Here is a 23,199-nt window from a genome sequence, read left to right on the forward strand (position 1 = left end):
TCTCTTGCTGCTTTTAAATTAAGATTGAAAACAAATTTTTATAAGCTGGCATTTTATCATCCTCTTTTATACTACATATATATTTTTTTATACTACTCATTTTTATCACTGCTTTTTAAAGTAATAATTAAAATGACTTTTTTTGACAACTTTACTGTATGACATTTATAAAGGAACTGGAAAGCCAGTTTCTCTGTTCTCTGCAAGCCTGAGATAGGTCCGCTATGAAGCCTCCCAACTGCGTGCCTAACCAGGGTGAGTGAACTGTCTTTTGCAGATTGCTGAAGTGTCAGATCAGGCTGATCAGGTCTTAATCTTTTCAGTTTCAGCATCTCCTCGAAACTCATTCCTAGGAATGGATTCGTCAGTAATTTCTCAACACTATTAGTCTCTGACATATCTGTCAACAACCACCGCCTTCTCAGATTGGATACTCGATTGCCTAGGGAATGGATGATATACCCATGAAACCTTGCGCCTGGGCGAGAGATAACACGGCCATTAGGCACTCAACACCTAAGCATTGTCGTTCAATACAGAGCTCAGATACCACTGCTGCGCATGTGCTACAGGGGCAGCAGTGGACTCGCCCCACAGAGCACAAGTACCTTTGCTTTAACAAAACGGTGAGGAAATCGCTGCTGTGCATGTGCTACAGGGGCAGCAGGAGAAGCTGCCTAATGCTCACATGCGGCGGCAGCAGCAGTGATCCTGTAACGATACTATATAAAGTAGGTAACGATACCGTAACCTCTGCTGCTATCCGTGATCAGGACAAAATAATAAATTACTTAAAGCATTATATTTATTGAATTAAAACTGGTGGGGTGATGCCCCAACACCCTCTATACACCAGCCGTGCCTGCATCAAAGTCTCGCTCCTCTCTCCACTTCGCCTCTTTCACACAATTTTACAATTTAATTTCCTTTTTACTCACCTTTTTATTTGTTGTCAATCCTCGAACACATCCTGGAATGTAAGGCTCGCAAAAAAAAAGGCCTTTGTCTCAGGTTTCATCTCCGTGCAAGGGTGGAAATACTGACCCTGAATCTCTCGCCCGTCATGCTGGAGGCCTGCATGGAGAAGAATCGCCAGTTCTTTGAACACCAATTCTCGCAGCTTGAAGAAGTGGTACTAAAATACGACTCCATACTGAACTCGAATCAAAAGGAACTCTTAACCTTCACTCGTTAGCTCAAGGGAATTTGAGTGGATGGTACCACGAAAGCATTCTCTCTCTGTTACTCCAGGGTTAACCGCTTGGAGGCTAAGATGTTGGAGCTGGAGGACAGGTATCGGCGAAATAATATCCATCTCATGGGCTTAGAAGAGGGTTCGGAAGATGAGAATGTTATTGGTTTCCTGACTAGATTTCTACCATTGTAGTTTCCATCTCTATCGGGCAAGGACATAGAGATCAAGAGGGTGCACCGCATCTATGCAGACAAATCCAGGGCGACTGACAGACCACACACACTCATATTCAATGTCCTGTGCTGCTCACATCACCAGCTCATACTCCAGGCCGCCAGGAAGGCCTCTCCTCGCTACTAGGATAAAGTCCTCAGATTACAGTAATATCACAGCGCAGCGCCGACAGGCCTTCTCTCAACCTTTGGCTCTCTCTCGCTCCCAGGGTCTACAGGCCTTTCTCCTAGATCCTGGAGTTTGCAAGATCACTCACAGCCCCACCTCTTTAATTCTCTGACCGATGCACAGGACTTTCTGAACTCTCTTGGTGTCTGGGGTCCTGCCCAGCTCCCGGGTCCATTTAACCAGGCCCTTACTCCTCCTGCTGATGAGATAGACTCGGACGGGATGATGCAGAAATCTGCTGGGCGCCTACAGGAACTGAAGTGAATGCTGCTCCATTAACCCGGACTGTCATCTCAGCTATCAGCGGACCTTGACGTCTGGGATTCGCTCTTCTGGACATGACTGTTTCTACTTGACTACCAGCAAGTAGAAACCTCGATAAAACTAAAGTTGTGCTGTTTTTCTGTATTTTGGGGATTATTGCACTAATGTCTTCTGAACTGCTCTCAAGATACCATGTTTACTTGCTTCTGACCCTCTAGCTTATTTTTGACTAGTATTTTGATGTTATCTTGGAATGTGTGAGGTTTAAATTCCCCTAATAAGCGCGTTGCTTGCCTTGATCTATTGCATAGAAAGAAAATAGATGTTGCCATGATTCAGGAGTCTCATCTTAAACAACAAGACACCCCCAGGCTAACTAATAAGTACTATTACATGGCGGCTTCCTTCTCTGCAGAAAACAAAATGAAAGGTGCATTGATTGTATTACAACGCAATTTCCAGATTACTATTTTGGGCTCGGAGGGAGATTGAGATGGGAGAGTGGTCTGTTTAAAAACTGTTATTTTGGGTAAAAAAATAGTTTTTGTTTCAGTCTATGCCTCAATAATATTTGATTTGGAATTCTTCAATTCAATAACCAAACTATTATTAGATCAAGTTAATCCTTGGTGCGGACATGAACGCAGTGATAAGCCCTGCTCTTGACAGAACAGGGCTGCAGCAAGGCAATGCACAGCGGCTCGCTCTGCAGCGGCTCGTCAGTAGTCGATGTTTGGCATGTGTTTAATCCTTCAATTAAAAAATCCACTTTCTTCTCGACCAGACATAAATCTTTCTCTAGGATTGACTTAATTTGTGCTTTAAAATCTTTTTTCACTGAAGTACACAATGCCGAAATACTTCTGCTGTCGCTGTCCGATCATCATGCAAACCTTTGCAGATTTGTGCTCACAGACACTCCAACTCGAGCTGTATGGTGCTTCCATACCACATTATTACAGAACAAATCATTTCAAATAACACTATAGTCCAAACTGGATGAGTTTCTCTGCTTTAACCGTGGCTCGGTAGATGATCCCTGTATTTTATGGGAAGCAGTCAAGGGATTTATTAAAGATACTTCCACTTTATTCGCCTATAATCTCAACAAATCACAGATTAAAGAACTGGAAACCAAACTAGCCATTTTAGAACACTCAGCTGGAATTAGATCTTATCAAAAAGGAACTCAATCTTCTACTTAGACATCACGCAGAGTTTCTTATTCATAGGGTTAGACAGCATTACTACTTTAACAGTAGCAGAGCTAGTCACCTCCTAGCTTTGAGACTCAGTAGCAATGAACGTTTTGCAGACATGTTGTCTATTAAGTCCACTTAGGGAGATACACTGTCTGACCCTATAAAAATAAACTCTGAATTTTTCTCCTTTTATTCTAAGTTTTACAGTTCTGATATTCTTTATGACAGAGATAAGTGCACTGAATTCCTTCAAAAACTCAATTTGCTACGCCTCTCAGCAGATGATTCAGCTGCTCTCGGCGCACCATTCTCCTTGGATGAACTGAAGGAGGCTTTAAAAAATTAATTTAAAAAGTAAATGAAGGTATTCCACCTGAATTGGGTCCACTTCTATTGGAAATGATGCTAAACTGCTATTGATAAGGGTTCTTATCATCAGAGATGTTAATTCAGCTATTATATCCTTATTACTGAAGAAAGATAAAGACCCTACTTTATGTGCAAGCTATCGGCCTCTTTCATTGATAAACTCAGATGTCAAGCTATGTGCCAAGGTGTTATTGTGCTGCCTTAAATCCCATATGACTAAACTAATTCATCACGATCAAACATGTTTTTATTAAAACCCGCCTAGCCTCCGATAATATTCACAGCCTTCTCCATATCATTCACATGGCTATGCATATTGATGCCCCGTGCGTTGTTCTTTCTTTAGATGGTGAAAAGGCTTTCGATCGCCTCAAATGGAATTCTCTCTGGTCAGCTCGACTATATGGGTCTGGGTACAGAGTTTATTATTATGGTTAAAATTCTATATGCCAATCTGTCAGGAGTGGTGCTCACAGGCAGTAAATGCTCACCCCAGTTTGCTATCTCCAGGGGCACTCGTCAGGGCTGTCCGATCTCCCGTCTATTATTTGGCCTGCCACTCGCCCAAGCTGTCTGACAGTCTACCACTCATTCCCCTATTATTCTCAATAACACGCAGCATCATATTTTACTTTATGACGATGACGTATGATTATTTGTCAATAGTGTTGCCCAATCGCTCCCTCAGCTATTATCCATTTTTGATAATTTTAGTTTATTGTCAGGATACAAAATTAATTGTTGTAAGTCCATTGTAATGCCCCTGAATGCTGCAATGAGGGACATAGTTTTGCCTCTGAACATACCTATGGTTAAACATTTTAAATATCTTGGTGTAGAAAATCTTCCCCTCTTTACACTCCACTGCACTAACTAATTTTCAAACAGGTGGAGGCCGATTTGAACAGATCTCCACAATAAAAATGAATGTACTTCCACGCATTCATTTTTGTATCTCTATGCTTCCACTTTCTCCTCCTACTGGATATTGTGATAAATTGCACTCCATGATCTCTACATTTATATGGCGCGGAAGGCGGTCACGTGTCAAATGATCTATCCTGCAGCGTGAGAAATGCACTGGGGGATTGTCCTTACCAAACTGCGCCCGATTACTGTCTGGTTTGATTCTAATGCTCCTGTCTCATGGCGACCATTAGAGGAAAACCTAGTATCTCCACATAGACTTCAAGACCTGGTTCATTCTGGTGTTCCTCTCAAGCACTGTAAACTCCGTTTTGGCACTATAATCTCTCATTTAATTACGATTTGGCACTTAGTGGAAAAACATACAAAACTTCAAATAAAATGCTACTCTCATTCACCTATTTTTCATAATTTTGCATGCCTATCAGGCAGTCGTCCCTTTTCATTTCCTCAGTGGAGAGATAAGGGAATACATACTCTTGCAGATATTTGTAGAGATAAATGCCTTCACGCATTCCGAGATCTACAATCACAATATAACTTACCAGGTACTTATTTTTTTTCTACCTCCGTCTTCGCCTATGGGGTACCCTGGGGGACAGAATTGCCATCACATGCACTGCATGATATGTTAGACCCAGGGGGCAAAACTAAAGGGTTGGTTCCCACACTTTATATTCATTTACTAAAGGCCTCATATAAACCTCTGGTGGCCAGTAATATTTGGAACAGGGATTTATCTCCTGAAAATGAAGGAATTTGTTGGGAAGCTGTTTGAGATAATTTAAGCTCTGCCTCCAAAAAGCTAATTCATTACAATTTTCTGCATAGAACATATTTAACTCCTTGTAGACATCATCAAATGAAGCTCAGTCCTGCTCCTGTATGCACGTTCTGTCCCTGGGGCGCCACGGACTCCTTTTTACATATGATCTGGGAGTGTCTGGATGTGGGCATGTTCTGGGATTGGGTTTCTTCAGCTTTGTCCACCATTCTTGAAAAGAATATTCCTTGTTCTGCTAAAGTGTCACTGTTGAATGATGATTCATCCCTTAACCTATTACTGCATTTGATCACAAAAATAAAGCCTCCCCTTTAAATTGCCATATGGTGCAATTCAACGCTTTCTCCTTGCCATCTGTCTTTCCTGCTCCAGCAATCAATATTAAACCCAAAATTGTCTAACTAATTTAACTACCTCTAAAACCAAATACTAACTGAATCTAAAACCCCGTTATTTTGGTAAACTATAGTTTCTCATAGTATATGTTTCTCCAACAGTCCAAGGATTTACATTACACACAACCTAGTGGTATTGTGGACCTCCTGTTATTGATCTCTGTTATTGGCTTATACAGAGTCCATCTGATTAACAAGAACAATAGAAATTCCCAGTGCTGTTGTTTGGAAGTGTGTTTTGTACAGACTGCCCTGCTTAAATAACTGTCAATATTATAAATAATTGAGATTAATCTAATCACATTTTGTTACCTGCTTGTCCTGATACCCAAGGTAATTTGCATCTGCTCGCAGATCATTAGGCTCTCTTAGTTAAGCTGTTTTAATTATAAGGAGACAAGGCTCTGGCTGTATAAACTAGAGGAACAGATGTTTGGGGAATCAGGACCTCCGATGTGGTACTGTTAAATAAAAAGAGTGGTCTCTGTGAGCCTATCCTGATCTGCAAATACTGCACCTGGTGCTGAGTGAAGAATAGTGCTACAAACATGATGGGTTCATTATTGTCATGGCACAGTGAATCTGCACTACTAGGGGTAGTTCATGCAATTTGTATTATAAACATATTAAAATTGATCACAGGGTAAATAAGGGCAATAAGAGGCGCATAACTGCAGTCCAGAATATGGATTAACCAAGCAGGAAGGACCTCCCCTAGAATTACTAGACAAAGAGGGTCAACTGCAGTGCCTTATATCTGTAGTTATTCTGAACAGACCTCAGACCCCTTTAACATTCCAATTGTCACTTAGATGAAAATGATTCCTGGAAAGCACATTGGATTTATTTTAGGTGTTCTATCACCTCTCTAAATTAAAGAGTGCCTTTAAATGCCAAATGCTGCAACTGACAGGTACTGCTTGTATAGGAGCTGCAGTTGTGTACGGTGATCATGTTTCTCTCCACAGAATCATTGATTGAATGGGTTCTGACTCACATTTCCCCTGAGCTCCAGACACATTTTCAATCTGAATATGTGCAATGGCAAGCTTGTGCTTTGGGATGAGGTCTGTTTGCCTCGGGCGAACTTGTACAAGATACCAAATGTAATTTTCAGCTGGGTGCTTTTTGTACTTGAATCAACTCCCTACATTATCGGTTATATTTATGGGATAGCAAGAGTAATACCAACTTGAGGTACAACCTGAGAAATGAGGAGTTCTGAAGGGAAACAAAAAAATGTTCTGGATTGTAACAGGGGAGATGTGTGCTGACTGTCTGGCGCATGCGTGGTACTGCAGGAAGGGGGCAGCAGCCTCGTAGATCTGCCTGTCAGTCACAGCAGTGACACGGAGAGGTGGGGAAGAGGGTGTGTTGGCTTTCCCTCTCTCTGATTGTCTGAGAGGTGGGCCTTGGGGGATTGCTGACCCTATAAGATAATGCTCTGTTGTTCCTTCAGCCTGCCCCTCTATGACGAAACGAGCAAGCTGGCGGAAGCGCTGCTGCCGGACTGAGCACGGCCGGAGAAGAACGAGCACAACAACAAATTAATTAAAAAGAAAAAAGAAAAGGAATTTTTAGTAGCGGGGAAAAACTTCGGCAAAACCCCAGACAGTATAAGCAGGTTTTGGGAACAGGTGAGCCTAGGATGGAGACCGGGCCGTGTGGATAGCGACGGCGTGTGCGCTACGACCTGCCAACCTTTTTACCATTGCTGGTATTAGGTTGTGCTCTGGAGCAGTACCACAGTGCCACCTTGTGGTGAAAATAAATCAGTGCACCAAGTGGCGTTTCAAATAAAACCTTCTGTCTCCTGTGTGTGTTAGTGCATTGCCCACCACCCTTCCACATGGATTAAATTTCTTCTAGCTCTTAAAAAAGTTACTCCTGTTGTTTTCAACCCAATCTGAAATGCCAACTTTCAATGTTGCCTCACCCATGCAATATATATAGTGTTTCCAGCCAATTTTCCACCCTAACCAAAGTCCAGTCACTGCATGGTGATCTACAGGGGTCTCGATGAATTACAAGGCTGATGCTACCACATTAAAAGGGGTGACCATTATTGACTGTGTGGGGCTACTTATTAATCGGTTGGTGGTTACACTTTAATTAGGTGTCTAAAATTCCACAGTAATTCCACAGATAGTTATTAGTATTTACCAGATTCTGCCGAAAGTACTATTTTCACCATTAATTTCCAGTTTTTAATAACTACCCGCAAATAAAGGTGAAATATCACGGTTCGTGAGAAAAAAAACTGCTTGCAAGTAGTTGCTCTGTGCATCAATGATTAATGTTCCCTCTGCAATAATGCCTGTGTAATGTTGCAGTGTATTTTCAATTGTTTTGGCCATGTTACAGTATTTTTCACTGTTCAGATTACTTTATTAATGTTATTAGTTAGAATTAATATAGCAAAAAAAAAAAAAAGATTTGTTGGTACTCTTAGACCTTACGCACTATGACATGGCTGCTGAACTGTTTTGAGTCAGGTTGTGTCTTGGAACTAGGGAGGAAGATCGTTACCACAGGGTACTTTCAGCAAGTCTCTTTGAGCTCTGTATTCTAATGCTGTAACCAAAAGCAACAAACCGGTGCAAGGAAATAAAGAATATTGAACGGAGAAATCTCGTTTGGACATTGTTTATACACTTCATGAACCCGGACAGCTCCTCTGAAGAGTACGCATAAACTTATATCAGCCTACACCTGCAATTACTAACAATGTAATTTTGACTATCATGGGAAAGCACTGATGTAGCTTTGTGGAGTTTTTCTGGTTGGCTTTTTTAAAATTTTGATAGAGTTTCATTATAATAATAATAATATCTTTATATAGTGCCTTTCATAGTGGACCACCATCACAAACCGCTTTTCAGAGGTAGGCTGTGAACTGTGCATTATATGCAGAGTCACTTCCAATAGGACACTGATTTAACATCTCATCCACAGGATGGAACACAAGGAGTTTAAGTGACTTTCTCAGGGTCACACAGTGAGTCAGTCAGTGGCAGAGGTGGGATTTGAACCAGTGACCTTCTGGTTACAAGCCCTGGACTTTAACCACTGGACTGCACTGCCTCCACTGCACTTGGTCCTTTTGTTCTGAAGTTGGGCTGGTAGACAGAGTATGTCCTGCCTTCTCCGTGACAGGATTAGAACCAGTGATCTTCTGACTTAGGGAACTTGTGACGCTGTTAAAAATAAAGTTTTATGAATGTCAATGCACAGCTACACTTCCTCTGTTATTCTATCACGTTTTCTTATCCGTCCTGACCAGATAGTTCAATGAGGGTTTGTGGCAATGTGCCCCGCCCATGTGTGTATTATGTGTTATCCGTTGTGTGTGTGTATTGGTTCAAGGAGTGTGGGTTATGTAGAAAAGGTGATGTAAAATATATAATTGTATTTAGACACGAGGAGAGGAGAAATAAAAAGTAAAAGAAAATAACAGTTGCTACGACGTGCTGGGAGCACCAGCACGGTCTGTTTGTTAGTGTCTGTTCGTTTTGCTTGTCTATTTATTTTGGCCCAAAGTGCCGTGTTTTGTCTGTTCAACCTTTTACTTTCTGTGATCCTTTAATAAATGCTGAGTGCGACCAAGCGCTCAGCTTCACCCATAAATCCAGTCTGTCTGTGCCCAGTACTTCCTGGTTCTGACGTGCCCCACAAGCCAGTCTGTCCACAGGGTTCCATTCTGCATGCCTATTGATGTTCATTCACTTCCCACATTGAACAGAGTGACTCGGGGGCTCAGAATTGAAAAACACGATGGAAGAATGCCTGCCTTATCATCTCACATTAGTTCAGGATTAAAGCAATAATCGAGTGAGGGTGAGAAGAAAGGATGGAAATGTTTGATGGCTCCCCCCCCCCAAAAAACAAATGGCAACAGTTCCGGTTTTGCAGCTTACGTGGGATGCAGTTATGTGTTAAACAAGCAAGAAAGTCTTCCAAAAATATATATGGAATATAGTTACTACATGCTAGAGATAGGACAGTCATCTACCTACTCCATGGACTTCAGAAAAGAGAGTTCTCACTAACAGCATTGAACTGCAGGTTTCATCTTGCGTGAGACCAAAACACCATCAACCTTTTTTAAATAGATTCGGAGAAAGCTTCCAGTCATGTTCTAAATCACCCACTCTCCACATATAACAGTGTGAAGAATCTAAGCTCGGAAATAGTATTATATGCTGAGATGTTTCCCTGAAATTTGGGTGTGAATGCAGCTCCCAGACCACAGCTATACACAAAAAGAGACAACACAGTTCTTAGATGTACAGCAGGAAAAAAGTGCATCTCAACAAACTAAAAAACAAATACATATTTTAAAGTATGCATAAATCCCAGATCTGATGCCTAACATATTATGCAGTGGTTGTAATTTAAGCAAATATATGATAAAGGGTTTGTTTCATATTACTTAACACATGTTGTCTCACATTATGAAACAAATGAAAATAGTATGGAAAAAAGTCCTTCTACCAGTCTTGGAATATGAAAACATGATCTACAGAGCGCGAACAGAGTCTAAATTAATATCTGTTGTAAAGTGAGATCTGTCACTTTGTGACTGTAGATGGATGACTTACTCTTCACTGCAATCGTTGAAGCATTATTATTTACGCAACCCCTGATATTAAAACTTAACGTACCTCCTGTATTTAATAAACTTCGCCTCAGAACAGCTGTACAAAATGACAGAATCAGCAGATCAAAATGACACCCAGATTTCAAGTTATTTAGATTTATGAGGAGAAAGAAAATATGTGTTTAAATTGAAGAAAGTGCTTCAACAAATTTAATATAAATGTGAGAAAACTAGAGAAACTAGAAAAATGCATTCAATACAGGTACTGTAATTATAACACATAAAGTGCACCCTACCATATATTATTATATACAGTTGAGTGTAAATTGTTCCTTATAATATTAATAATAAAAGCCTATTATAGTTTATAATATCCTTCATAACACATTTATAGATACACGATTAGTTATGTACAGTATAACAGATTCTTAAAGTCTTACCTGTCTTTCTATAATGGGCAAGTAGTGCTGTCAAGCTTTTTAAAAAATTAATTGCGATTAAAATATTTTATTTTAGTTAATCTTGGTTTGAATCTCATATTTAATTGATACAATTACTGCATCCATCTCATTCAAGTTTGTTTTTTTACTGATGCTATTATTATTATTATTATTATTATTATTATTATTATTATTATTATTATTATTTTAAAGTTCTTATTACCTATAAGGCCTTACATGGTCTTGGACCTTCTTATCTTCCAGATCTGCTGACCCCACATGTCCCTGGTCGTTCCCTGATATCGGCCAGGGCATTTAGTTATAATGCCCCGCTTCTTTGGAACTTGCTCCCGATTCATATCAGGAATGCTAGCACAATTGAATCTTGAATCAATTATTTTTCATCCAATTATTTATCATCCAAAAAACAACCTGGCAGAAAAAAAACTATTTGTGGATTAATGTTGTTGCCCCTCTTTCATAGTTTTATATTTATTTACACCGAATTATACAAAAAAACTCCAGCATTTGCTGTTAAATTGTTTAAACCAACTGCTAAATCACAATGGAGTCAGTTTATTACTCACTTTAATGCATTTCAAATTATAATGTATATTTTCTTATCAGTTTCCTTTAAAAGGGTATCCTTTACAAATGTTTTTCATTGCAGTTTAAAAAAGTATTCTCTTTTCTTAATGACTTGTCTAAATAAAACAAAGCATTCATTGAGTAACAGATATTCTCCTTAATTGTAAATACTATTACATATATATTGGTTATATTATCATACTTAGCTTGATTCATGGGCTTGCAGCGATCCTGAATTTCTATAAGTGTGCTTTGTGGCAAGGTGCTGTCCCTGTTTATTATTTATGTATTATTATTATTTATGTTGTATTATTATCATCATTATTATTATTATTATTATTATAAAGTGTTAAAAATATGAATCTCCAAAGAAATGAAAGCATTAAATCTCAGAAGTTAACTGTGATTAATTGACAGCCCTACTAAGAAGACATTGAAATAGACTTCTAGTCAAAAATGTTTGTTGAGGGAGGAGGGTTTCCCTGTGCTATATTACCCTCACAAAAGGGAAGCCAGGAGGCTTGCTCTTATATTAATTTGGTGTTTTTGTTTGTTTAACAACTTAACTGCTATCCACTGTATTATTTTTTTCCTGTAATGTCTCAAAGTTAGTTGCTTTCTTTTACACCTTGTGGCATAGCGGTCTCAAGGTGGATGCTGGTCAAAGGCCAAAATAACACCCCAAACACGGAAGACTGCAGTTCAGTGCTTCTTCACAGACTTATATTTATTAACAAAACAAACTAAAAAGGTTGTCCTTCTCTCTCCACAAAGACACCACACCAAACCAATTTACCTAATTACCAGGTGGGTGTGCAAAGGGTTGCTATCTTGGCTGTAGGCTGTTCACCCACTCCTGAGCCTAGATGACTGCCAACCACAAAACACATATTTTAATGCGCAGGGCCTCTGCCTTGTCACAACCGACTTTTCTTTTTAATGAACACCTAAATTGACTAAAGTTGTAAAAGCGATTCCTCACCTACCATATTAAATAAAAGCACACATAATGTATGTTTTATTTACTTTGTAAGAAAACATCTAAAGGCCACCCTGTGCGATAGAACGCATATCCTTCCAGCCTGGCTTTCAGCTGCCCCATCACACACCAAGAAATGACATGTTCGTGTCAATTTGAACATGACTGTGGCACGCTGCAGCTCTAAGCCTTTGTGATATTTCTGAAGCCTATCCCTTACACCTGTATATCATGGCTGTTTAATCATTCTTTGATTGTACTGAATAAAAAGGCCAGCAGGAGATCAGAATGCTTACTGAACACTTCAGTGCAAAGCCAGCTGTCTTTTTCTGTCTGCCGCATCTCGGCCTGTTCTTTGTCTCTGCAACTTCCATGCACACTACTTTACCTTCTCTCCTCCTTAGGCTGAAATGTCAGAAGCATTAAGGCAATGCATTTAATGTTTTGTTGGGGCTTTTTTGTCATGCAATTTATGCTATACATTTGCGATTAATTCTTCTGGGAAGAGTTCTATAGTTATATTCAAAATAGACTTGATTGATTCTGAGTCAAACAGTGGCACTACTGCAGTCAATGAGCCGAGATAAATTCATGTGAACTAGAAAACCACATGCAATCCAGGAGTCCTGGGGGCTGTCAGGGTCCCCAACAGTGGAGGCTTCTTAGAGGAGGCAAGGCAGTGCCTCCTCAACTTCAAAATTGATTTATATATATATATATATATATATATATATATATATATATATATATATATATATAGTTGTTCCATATTAATTACCTTAATCAGTATACTAAAACAAAAAACAAAGATAAAAAAACAGGATCGGAATTTACAACAGTTGCAACTGCATTCATACAAATTGAAGAAGGAATCTATGATAAAGACCCAAGAGTTTATGTTGACTCAGAAATGTCTTCATCTAGACAATGTGGGGAAAAAAGGCCAACACGATGCTCGGATCTATTGTGAAAAGTGTTGAATTTAAATCAAGGGAAGTAATGTTAAAAATCTACAATGCATTAGTAAGACCTCATCTAGAATATTGTGTTCAGTTCTGGTCACCTCGTTACAAAAAGGATATTACTGCTCTAGAAAGAGTGCAAAGAAGAGCGACCAGAATTATGTCGTATGCAGACAGGCTAAAAGAATTGAATCTATTCAGTCTTGAACAAAGAAGATTACGCAGTGATCTGATTCAAGCATTCAAAATTCTAAAAGGCACTGACAATGTCGACCTAGGGGACTTTTTCGACCTGAAAAAAGAAACAAGGACCAGGGGTCACAAATGGAGATGAGATAAAGGGGGGAAAATAGGAAGCACTTTTTTACACAGAGAATTGTGAGGGTCTGGAACCAAATCCCCAGTAATGTTGTTGAAGCTGACTCCCTGGGATCCTTCAAGAAACTGCTTGATGAGATTCTGGGATCAATAAGCTACTAACAACCAAACTTTCTTATGTTCTTATGTTCTTAAATATATAGATGGCCAAATTTCACAGTAATCCATTTGCCCCTTTTAATTAAATAGAAATCTAATCTACATCTTAAATTAGGGGACAAAGATTAACATCTTCATTTAGTGCAAATGGTTCCAGTGTTTGTAGGGTGAATATCCAATGTGCTTCCCTTCGCAATAACTGGTTTACCAAATTCATGCTTTCCAATTGATGAGTGAAATTGGACTAACTAATATAATGTTAGCTTCTGTACAGTAGCCTCCTGCCCACAAGAAAAATGGGTTTTTTGGCATCAAAGCTACTTGGCATCTCATCTCCGGCAGGGAAAATAGATTTTGTACTGACAATGTCTTTCTGCTGGAAAATGTCATTTATACAGATATTCCAGCATGTTGCATGCAGTACAGTAGTTCTGTGTACGTACGTACAGCGCACCATCACTCAGTTTTTAGTTTGGTGAGTTTATGTGTAAAACGAAAATAACATTTACATGGTGGCAGATGTAAATATTAGTGCTTATTGTATCTTTACTATAGGCATTCCTACTGTTTTCTAGTTTGTGTATTGTATCCAAGCCGCCCCCCCCCCCCCCCAGAAATTTGACAAATCACACCCTGTGACATGGTCTTGAAATCTAAGTGCTATATTAATGTTGTATACTGTGCAACATTCGCTGGCAGTGTAGTGTATAACAGTTAATTTTATTACAAAAAGCTATGATGGGCTACTGTTTTATTTTCTCTGCGGGCTAGTGGAAAAAATGCGCTTAACAGCTAAAATGTTAAGATATGAAAAGTGTTGTCTGCCAGAATACAATAAGATTTTACTGCTGCTGGGGGCTAAGGGGACCTGCCTCCCCATTTTTTTGCCCACCAGTCGCCACTGGTCCCTAATGCCACATTTCTATCTGCACCATGGTCATTCAAAAGATGCAAATCACAAGAATACTCTTACCAATATGAAGTCTTAGTGACAGAGTGATCTGCTTAAGGGGAATACATTAATATGCAGTTACATGCCAAGATTATTTAATACTGTTCTCTTTTTTTTTTACTGTATTTCATGTATTATGCATTGTTTTTTTACTGTATCTTGTAAAGCGCTTTGTGATGGTGGTCCATTATGAAAGGCGCTATATAAAATAAAGATTGATTGATTGATTGATTGATTGAATACAATCTGCACGAGGACCTCTTAATTGGATAACAAAACATTTTTTCAATTCTTCATAAATGTTTTTCAAACTTTATTTGCACATTTCATGTCTTCCCATGTAGTTGAATAAATGAGTCAGCAGTACCAGGCAAGAAGACTGAACATCAAATGACAAACACTCTGAACTGACCTTGGGGACTGAATGATACCAGTCAGCAAGGAGTTATAGTAATCATGTCTAGAGATTACCATACTGTGCATTAATATTATAATAAGAGAAGTATCTCCTTCCCCTTGGGATGTTACATAAATTGATCGTGCATGCTTTACAAATAGCGTGAACCTCAAGATTAAACGAAAGTGATGTATCAAATATTATTCTATTATGTCTTGCAGTTTTCTGAAAGTGGCAAAATAACCTCACCAAACTCTGTGTAACAGGACATCTCATTAGTATGTTCCATGCACCCGGAGTGCATTGCTACTTGCAGTATGTCTTGCATTCTATTGGTTTGGTTGGGGAAAAAAATCTGAAATATTTGGCAGCCCAGCTAATGAAGGGAACTCAATTTTGAGAACCTTGCATATATTACTGCATCCTGTGCCATTATTTTTTAGCTAATGTCACAATGTCCATTTAATTCCTAACTTCTAATTTGGATTTTCTTGAAAATTAAAAGTGATGCTTTTTCCTAATAATCATAAATATTTGTATTAAATCAGCAGTTTATCAGATTATGCCCAATGCAATCCAAAAGGTCCCCAGGAGGCTAGGTTGGTGAAAATTCAAAGCAGTTCACCGTGTAGATAGATATGATAAGTGCATAACAGACCACATTTCAAATGAGGATTGAGGAACCTAAAAACAAGGCATATAAAGGTATTCACAGTAGTTTGCCACTGGCTTAGTGTGCACATATGTACGTTTAAGTATGATTGTATGTTCTCTGTTAGAATTCTTTAAAAATGAGGCCAGGGAAGGGGAGTTACTCCGAACAACTCGAACCCCCTTTCCTGGACCAACATTTTTTTCCCTATAGTGGGGTAGGGGTTAGGTCGGCTGGGGAGTCCTTGGCTCACCGCACACCAGCGACCCTGTTGCTGGCCGGGCACCTGCAGGCCGGCCTGTAAGCAATTCGGAACTGTGTGGTCCTCCGACGCTGTAAGTTCTGAATATGGCTGCAAAGCGGGCTTACAGAGCGAAAAAAATGGATGGCTGACGTCACTAGTTTCGGAGGACGTGAGCGCTTGTCTTCATCTCTCCCGGGTTGCAGCTTCATCTCTCTCAGGGGTTGCAGCTGTGAGCCAGGTTGGATAATAATTGGACATTCCAAATTGGGGAGAAAATTGGAAAAGTAAATACAAATAATTGTTAAAAAAAGATGTATGTCTTAGCTCATCTGTATAGAAAAGGTTATTGTAGTTGCCAACGAGTTGTTTTATTATGTGTTGAGTCATTTAGTTCAACCGTTCTCCATATTTTAACATCTTTTATGCATGCTTCTTTGATGTTTTCAACCTGGCTGGGCTTTTTCTTTATAACATGGCTCTCAGAATGCACTCTATTTATAAGCACATTTGTAAGAATATTAATAAACTTAATGAGTGGAGGAGGCTTTTGTCCTGGGCCTGTCAGTGTGACACTGCTGATAAAAGGTGTTTGCTATCTGAGAACCCCTGGGAAACTGTCGATCTGTTAACTAAAAGATCTGAAATGCCACAAGACTTGTGCTGTTACAACATGTCTAAAGGTATAATTTCTCAGCAACTATAAATTCGTTCACTGGAGCGGAACTAATGGCATTGCTCCCATTTGTTATAAACCTGTAATTTATCAAAAGAAACAAACTGTAAGTGTGCTCAGTGTGAATGCTGAGCTGAACAACTAAGTTGCCAACTGAACCTCCAAGGGGTTATCTGGGTAAACAGATTATAACAGAACAAAACAAACTAACCTCTCTGGGGGAAGCATAGATCTATTTGTACAAATCAACTATAATCCTTAAAAAAATGTAAAATCACTTGTCAAATTGGTTACAAACAAGGCATCCCAACATGCTTGTCCCTACGTTGTTTACCGGTTGTATGTTTTAGTGAAAGTCTCCTGGAATAATTTGACACCTGGATTAAGATCAAATAAAAGCTTATTGAATGATAAGACATGTTTGTTTTGCGTTTGAGGTTTGATAGAATAGAACCATAGAACAGGGAAATAATGAAGTGGTGTGGCAGTGTTTTTTCAAGTTCTCCAGCAAATCGCAGCTTATTATTACAAATGATCTAAATAATATATAGTCTCCAATTGGGAAACATAATTAATTTTTTTCTGTCTGCAGCTCAGGGTTCGTTGAAGAGCTAGGCACCTAAAAATGACTAACAGGGTCTATAGCGTTTTTGGATTCATGACAGGCAGCGCTCTATGATCACTGCCATTGCAAATTCTGACCCCTGCAGTCAAATGACGTTAAAAGCATTACAGCTATATGTGCAAAGGAGCCTAGCACATTTGTGCAGAAGTTAAGAATCTTGCTTGTGTTGTTGGAGTCACTGGTCCATGTCCAGCCTCTGTTACATCTGAGGTTCAAACTCAAGATAATCCGAAGGTTTAATTAGGATTTTGTTTTACTCGTTTGATAGGCATTCTAAGATCTGGAATCACTGTTGATGCAGGCTGTACTGTGACGCTATTGTGCCGATCTTTGCTGGAGTCCAATAGCTTAATTGTTTGGAACGTGTTTTGTCTCTACCTGCAAAGAAATAGAATCCCACTTCAGCTTGAAATTCTATGAATTTTCATTGTGTGTATGCTGAAAATGTAAGAATGAATCAAAGCTGAAAATTCTATATTTCAACTTTAATTGGTGTCAGCTTGTTTCACATTTTATATATAGAAACAGATTGAAAACTACCATTAGGCAAGAATGACTGTGTCTCTACATTGTCTACTGGTGGTGACTTGCTTCAAAGAGTCTGAGTTAATCAGGTATCTTACTTTGAAGAAGGCAAGAAAAAGGCACTTTTCATAATGGTGCCTTTTATCAAGATGTTTTAGTTTTGGAAAGCAGTCATTATTATTATTATTATTATTATTATTATTATTATTATTATTATTATTATTATTATTATTTTAATAATAATAATAATAATGTTATTTATTTCTTAGGAGACATCCTTATCCAGGGCGACTTACAGTTGTTACAAAATATCACATTACAGAGTATTGTATTACAGATGGGCAGTTGTAAGTACAATAAAATCAGTAGTAAAAAAGATAAAATTCAAATAAGAGAAAAATAAAGAATATAGCAAATAATTACATGTAAGAGTGAGATCGACTAAGAGCAGTTAACCTATAGTAAAAATATTTGCTTATACGATTAAAGTCCAGTAAAAGCACTTGGTAAGTACGATAAATGGATTAGAATGATTTCAAATGAGAGCAATTACAAAAAACGTGAAGGCGGATACCTATAAGAGTAAAATCAAATACAAGATACAGGAAGTAATTATAATTAAGAGCAGTAGTAGAATATGGCAAGGTATGGAGCAGTTCAGTGCAAGTACAAGCTGATGCAAGTACTGGTACAACCGGGTGCCATATAGTCCAGTATAGTCGAGAGTTGTGAGGTAGGTCTTGAGGAGGCACCGGAAGGTGGTCAGGGACTGAGCAGTCCTGATATCCATGGATAGGTTGTTCCACCAGTGAGGGGCAAGGGTGGAGAAGGAGGGGGCTCTGGCAGCGGAGGGGGGGTACAGCTAATCTGCCGGTGGTGGAGGAGCAGAGGGGGCGAGACAGGGTAAAGGGAGAAATGATGGTCTGGAGATAGGAGGGAGCAGAGAGGTCAAGACAGTGATAGGCAAGTACAAGAGTTTTGAATTGGATGCGAGCAGCGATAGGGAGTCAGCGGAGAGAGCAGAGCAGTGGTGTGGCGTGGGAGAAACGAGGAAGGGAAAAGACAAGTTGAGTAGCAGAGTTTTGGATGAGCTGGAGCGGACGGATTGCAGAGGCAGGGAGGCTGGTCAGGATGGAGTTGCAGTAGTTAAGGGAGGACAGCACCAGGGCCTGAACTAGGAGCTGTGAGGAGTAGTCGGTGAATGAGGGGAGAATTCTGCGTAATATTGCTGAGGAAGAAGCGACAGGAGCGTGCCAGAGAAGAGATGTGCAGAGAGTAGGAGAGGGAGTGGTCGAGGGTGACACCGAGGTTCTTGGTGGATGAGGAGGGAGAAAGGGTGGTGGATTCAAGGAATAGAGATAGAGAGATCAACGGTGGGGGAGGAAGAGGGAGCAAAAAAAGAAGGTCTGATTTGGAGAGGTTGAGTTTGAGATGCGAGTGCATCCAAGAGCTGGCCGAGAGGCAGGTAGAGATACAGGAGGAAAAGTCAGGGTCAGAGGGGGGAAAGGAGAGGAAGATATGGGCATCATCAGCATAGAGATGATATAAGAAGCTATGGGAGGAGATGAGGGGGACCCAGGGAGCGGGTGTAGAGAGAAAACAGGAGGGGTCCCAGGACAGAGCCTTGAGGGACACCTGTCGAAAGATAGCAAGAGGCAGAGGGTGAGCCATGCCAGGACATCTAAAATATACATTAAAATCTATTTCATGTTAAAGCATATGCAAATGCAGGTTTAAAGTACCCCATGTTGAGTAAGACACTATGAAAATCTATTAATGCTTTTTCAGATGACCTGCTGTGATCAAAAGTCTTAAATATGTTCTAAACTGAAACATGCATACGCAGATACTCTACAAGACACGGGTTTACTGGAGTATTCAGGGGCTAACAAGAGCTTGGTATCTTGCTTACTCAGGTGGGAAATTACTTTACAAGCAAGCTGTTTGATGGTAGCGAGGTAATTACACAGATGGTTGTGTAGTTACAATTGTAGGGTGTGTTAACTTTATTAAGGGTGTGTTCACTTTATTATTTATCATAATGAATCAGACAATTCTACTTTTATAATTATTCTAATTATACAGTTTATTGATTAATTAATTGGGCAGCAGTGTGGAGTAGTGGTTAGGGCTCTGGACTTTTGACCGGAGGGTCGTGGGTTCAATCCCAGGTGGGGGACACTGCTTCTGTACTCTTGAGCAAGGTACTTTGCCTAGATTGCTCCAGTAAAAACCCAACTGTATAAATGGGTAATTGTATGTAAAAATAATGTGATATCTTGTAACAGTTGTAAGTCACCCTGGATAAGGACGTCTGCTAAGAAATAAATAATAATAATAATAATATTTGTCTACATTAATTGGTTATTCAAGATACAGAAACATCACAATTATTACAATCCATTCTTCTAGTCAAATAATGGTAGTCACCTAACTTGCAGTCAAAACAGTAATTAGCCATTACCTTCAATTGGGAAGGCCCTTCCAGGTGGGTTCGTAGAAGACGTGATCAGTCCATTTCGACCCGAGAAATTCAAATAAGTGTACTTTCCTCAAAGCTTTTATAGAGTTGCATTTCATTTGGCTCTGAACGTGCAGTCTTAATCCTATAGAATTCCACTCTAACATTTGTTTTTGGTTTTTGGGCTTACATCTGTTTCACATTAGCTGACACAGCCCTTTCCATACAATGAACCTATACAATTGAGACCCTTTCCTCCGCTCAGCATACACAGAATTCAATATTAAATGTTTATTTTAACCCTTGCACAATGCAACCGCTTGCTTGTCTAAAAAATGTACATCTGTTGGCAGTTGCTAACGCCTTTTGTAATGACACAGTATCTACTCATTCAGTTGTGTATTTATAATGCATTAATTATGTAATCACACATGCAATGACAGTGTTGTTTGAGACACTTACTACCTATTCCAGGAAAACTGTCAGAAATCATCACAACAGCAGATTAAAAATGCATTTAAATGGAGGAAGTGAATCTCAACATCTATTTAATAAGAAACATAAAGGAAGATAATAAATCTTCACATCCATCTATCACATCCATAGCTAGAATATATATATATATATATATATATATATATATATATATATATATATATATATATATATATATACAGTACTGTGCAAAAGTTTTAGGCAGGTGTGAAAAAATGCTGTAAAGTAAGAATGCTTTCAAAAATAGACATGTTAATAGATTATATTTATCAATTAACTAAATGCAAAGTGAGTGAACAGAAGAAAAATCTAAATCAAATCCATATTTGGTGTGACCACCCTTTGCCTTCAAAACAGCATCAATTCTTCTAGGTACACTTGCACAAAGTCAGGGACAGGTGCTAATGATCATCAGTTCAATATGTAGGTTGAAACACAATCATTAACTGAAACAGAAACAGCTGTGTAGGAGGAATAAAACTGGGTGAGGAACAGCCAAACTCAGCTAACAAGGTGAGGTTGCTGAAGACAGTTTACTGTCAAAAGTCATACACCATGGCAAGACTGAGCACAGCAACAAGACACAAGGTAGTTATACTGCATCAGCAAGGTCTCTCCCAGACAGAAATTTCAAGCCAGACAGGAGTTTCCAGATGTGCTGTCCAAGCTCTTTTGAAGAAGCACAAAGAAACGGGCAAAACACAGGTCTCCTTTCTTGGACAGTAATACCCTGCTCCTGCCTTGCCTCATTTATATTTTTTCTCGGACAGACTCTCCTTTGGTGTCCCTGTTCCCCACAGTTAACCCTTTGCGGTCCTATGTCGGACCTGGTCCGACATTGCAATTTTCCCTTTCTGGTCCAATGTCGGACCCTGTCCATCATCAAAAAGACGTAAAAAACAGGTCTCTAGTCATTTTTCTCCGGAAAAAGCCGAGAAAAACATTCAATGGCCGAGTGAGACCTATAGGAGCCGAGAGAAGCCGAAAAAAAGGGGCCGTATCTCATGAATACAGATAGCACCGGCACCACATAGATAACACGGACATAAACAAACAAGATAGCTGCTTCTGCATCCAGTGCTCAAAGAATATCACAGACATTTGCAGAGCTTCTTTTTAGATGTTATAGATGATCAGGAGATGATTTATCGGTATGCACTACTATGAAGAGGTATGTGAAAAATACAGTGAACAAGGGGTGGGGAGGGGCTGGAGATGCAGTACTGAGTGTTCTGTTGATATGCAGTGCCTTTTAAACCTGTTTTACTGTGAAAAGAATACTTTTAAACAGCTCGTCTAAAATAAACTGTGTGTGTGAAAATAAATTAGACCTGACGCGCCTGAGACGTGCTGAATAAATGGACCGCTAAGGGTTAAAGCACCGCATTGTGTCTGAGCTAACAAATACAATGCAGCCCGTACCCTCCACACTGAAGCTCCAAGCTACATCAATCACCTGCCCCGGGTTATTCAGCAGTAAAAACGCCTGTCTCCGAAAAGACAGGACGTGTTTTACATTAGAATTTTTACACCATAATGGAATATTTTTAATTGGGGACACCAGTTTGCGATATCGGGCAAGTTCATTCTCCAGGGTCTCATTTTTTAAAAAGAGGCATGTTAGACATAATTACCTTGGTAACAGGGGTTACTAAGGGGGGCACTTGAATAAAATCTCCTTTGACTGAAAAACCGTCCTCCACTAGTTGATTGACCAGCGATACCTCTTTTAAAAAGATGACAAACCTTTTATTCATACGGGATGCCCACACTATGTTCTCATACCCGACTACCTCTCCTACTGCCAGCAGGCACTCCTCCACTGACACGCCGGTTTCCAGCAAGCAGCTAACCCTGTGTCGGCAGCTGAGAACCACCAGCCCTCCAGAGTGATATCCCATAACAGGACCTGCACACACACAATGCTACGCAGTAAACCGTAAAATACAAACAGAAACAACGAAACAAAGACATATAAACAAACTAAACGATTAACACATAATTATAGAAAACTGCAAAAAATAGTAGCAAAAAAAACACTCCTACCACACCAGCGTTCAAACACTACCGCCTCTCTTCAAGCTCTTCTTACAATCCCACAATCATCCACGATAGAGAGAGAGAGAGAGAGAGAGAGAGAGAGAGAGAGAGAGAGAGAGAGAGAGAGAGAGAGGAAGGAAACCAAATGCTACCTATTTTTTTCCACATTTTTTGCTGAAAAATGAAAAACACCTGTTAGGTTACAGAACTAGGTATAAACAACTTAAGAATATCTAAAAGCTATTGAATTCAATTCCTCAACATGTTGTTTCAAGTTGTGTAGCTTCAATGGCTGATTTTCTCCAAACAACAATGCAGAGTAAACGCATTTACGAATTTACCCCATTGTGTTTCAACTTCAATTTTCATGGATGACCCCACAGCCTGATCAGTATGCTAGGACAACCTTTAAACAGATACTCATGTGAAACACATTGTAACTGCAAATGGAGATTGAATTATATCACAAATCCTTAGCTTCAAACAGAGGTGGCAAACATGAGCTATACAACATAGTATTCAGCAACTTTATTATTGTTATTATACAATAA

At 39.4% G+C, this 23,199-nt stretch overlaps 1 long non-coding RNA gene across 1 annotated transcript in view; it reads right to left on the reverse strand.

Annotated features, from left to right (window-relative positions):
- Nucleotides 1–22,719, reverse strand: part of LOC117402456 (uncharacterized) — a 33,981-nt gene extending 11,262 nt beyond the window's left edge. The window contains exon 1 of the long non-coding RNA XR_009328741.1: nt 22,655–22,719. This is a non-coding gene — a long non-coding RNA (uncharacterized LOC117402456). The remainder of the gene's footprint in view (nt 1–22,654) is intronic.
- Between the last annotated feature and the right edge of the window lie 480 nt (nt 22,720–23,199).

The sequence above is a fragment of the Acipenser ruthenus genome, chromosome 5 (genome assembly GCF_902713425.1).
Source record: "Acipenser ruthenus chromosome 5, fAciRut3.2 maternal haplotype, whole genome shotgun sequence".
Lineage (NCBI taxonomy): Eukaryota > Metazoa > Chordata > Actinopteri > Acipenseriformes > Acipenseridae > Acipenser > Acipenser ruthenus.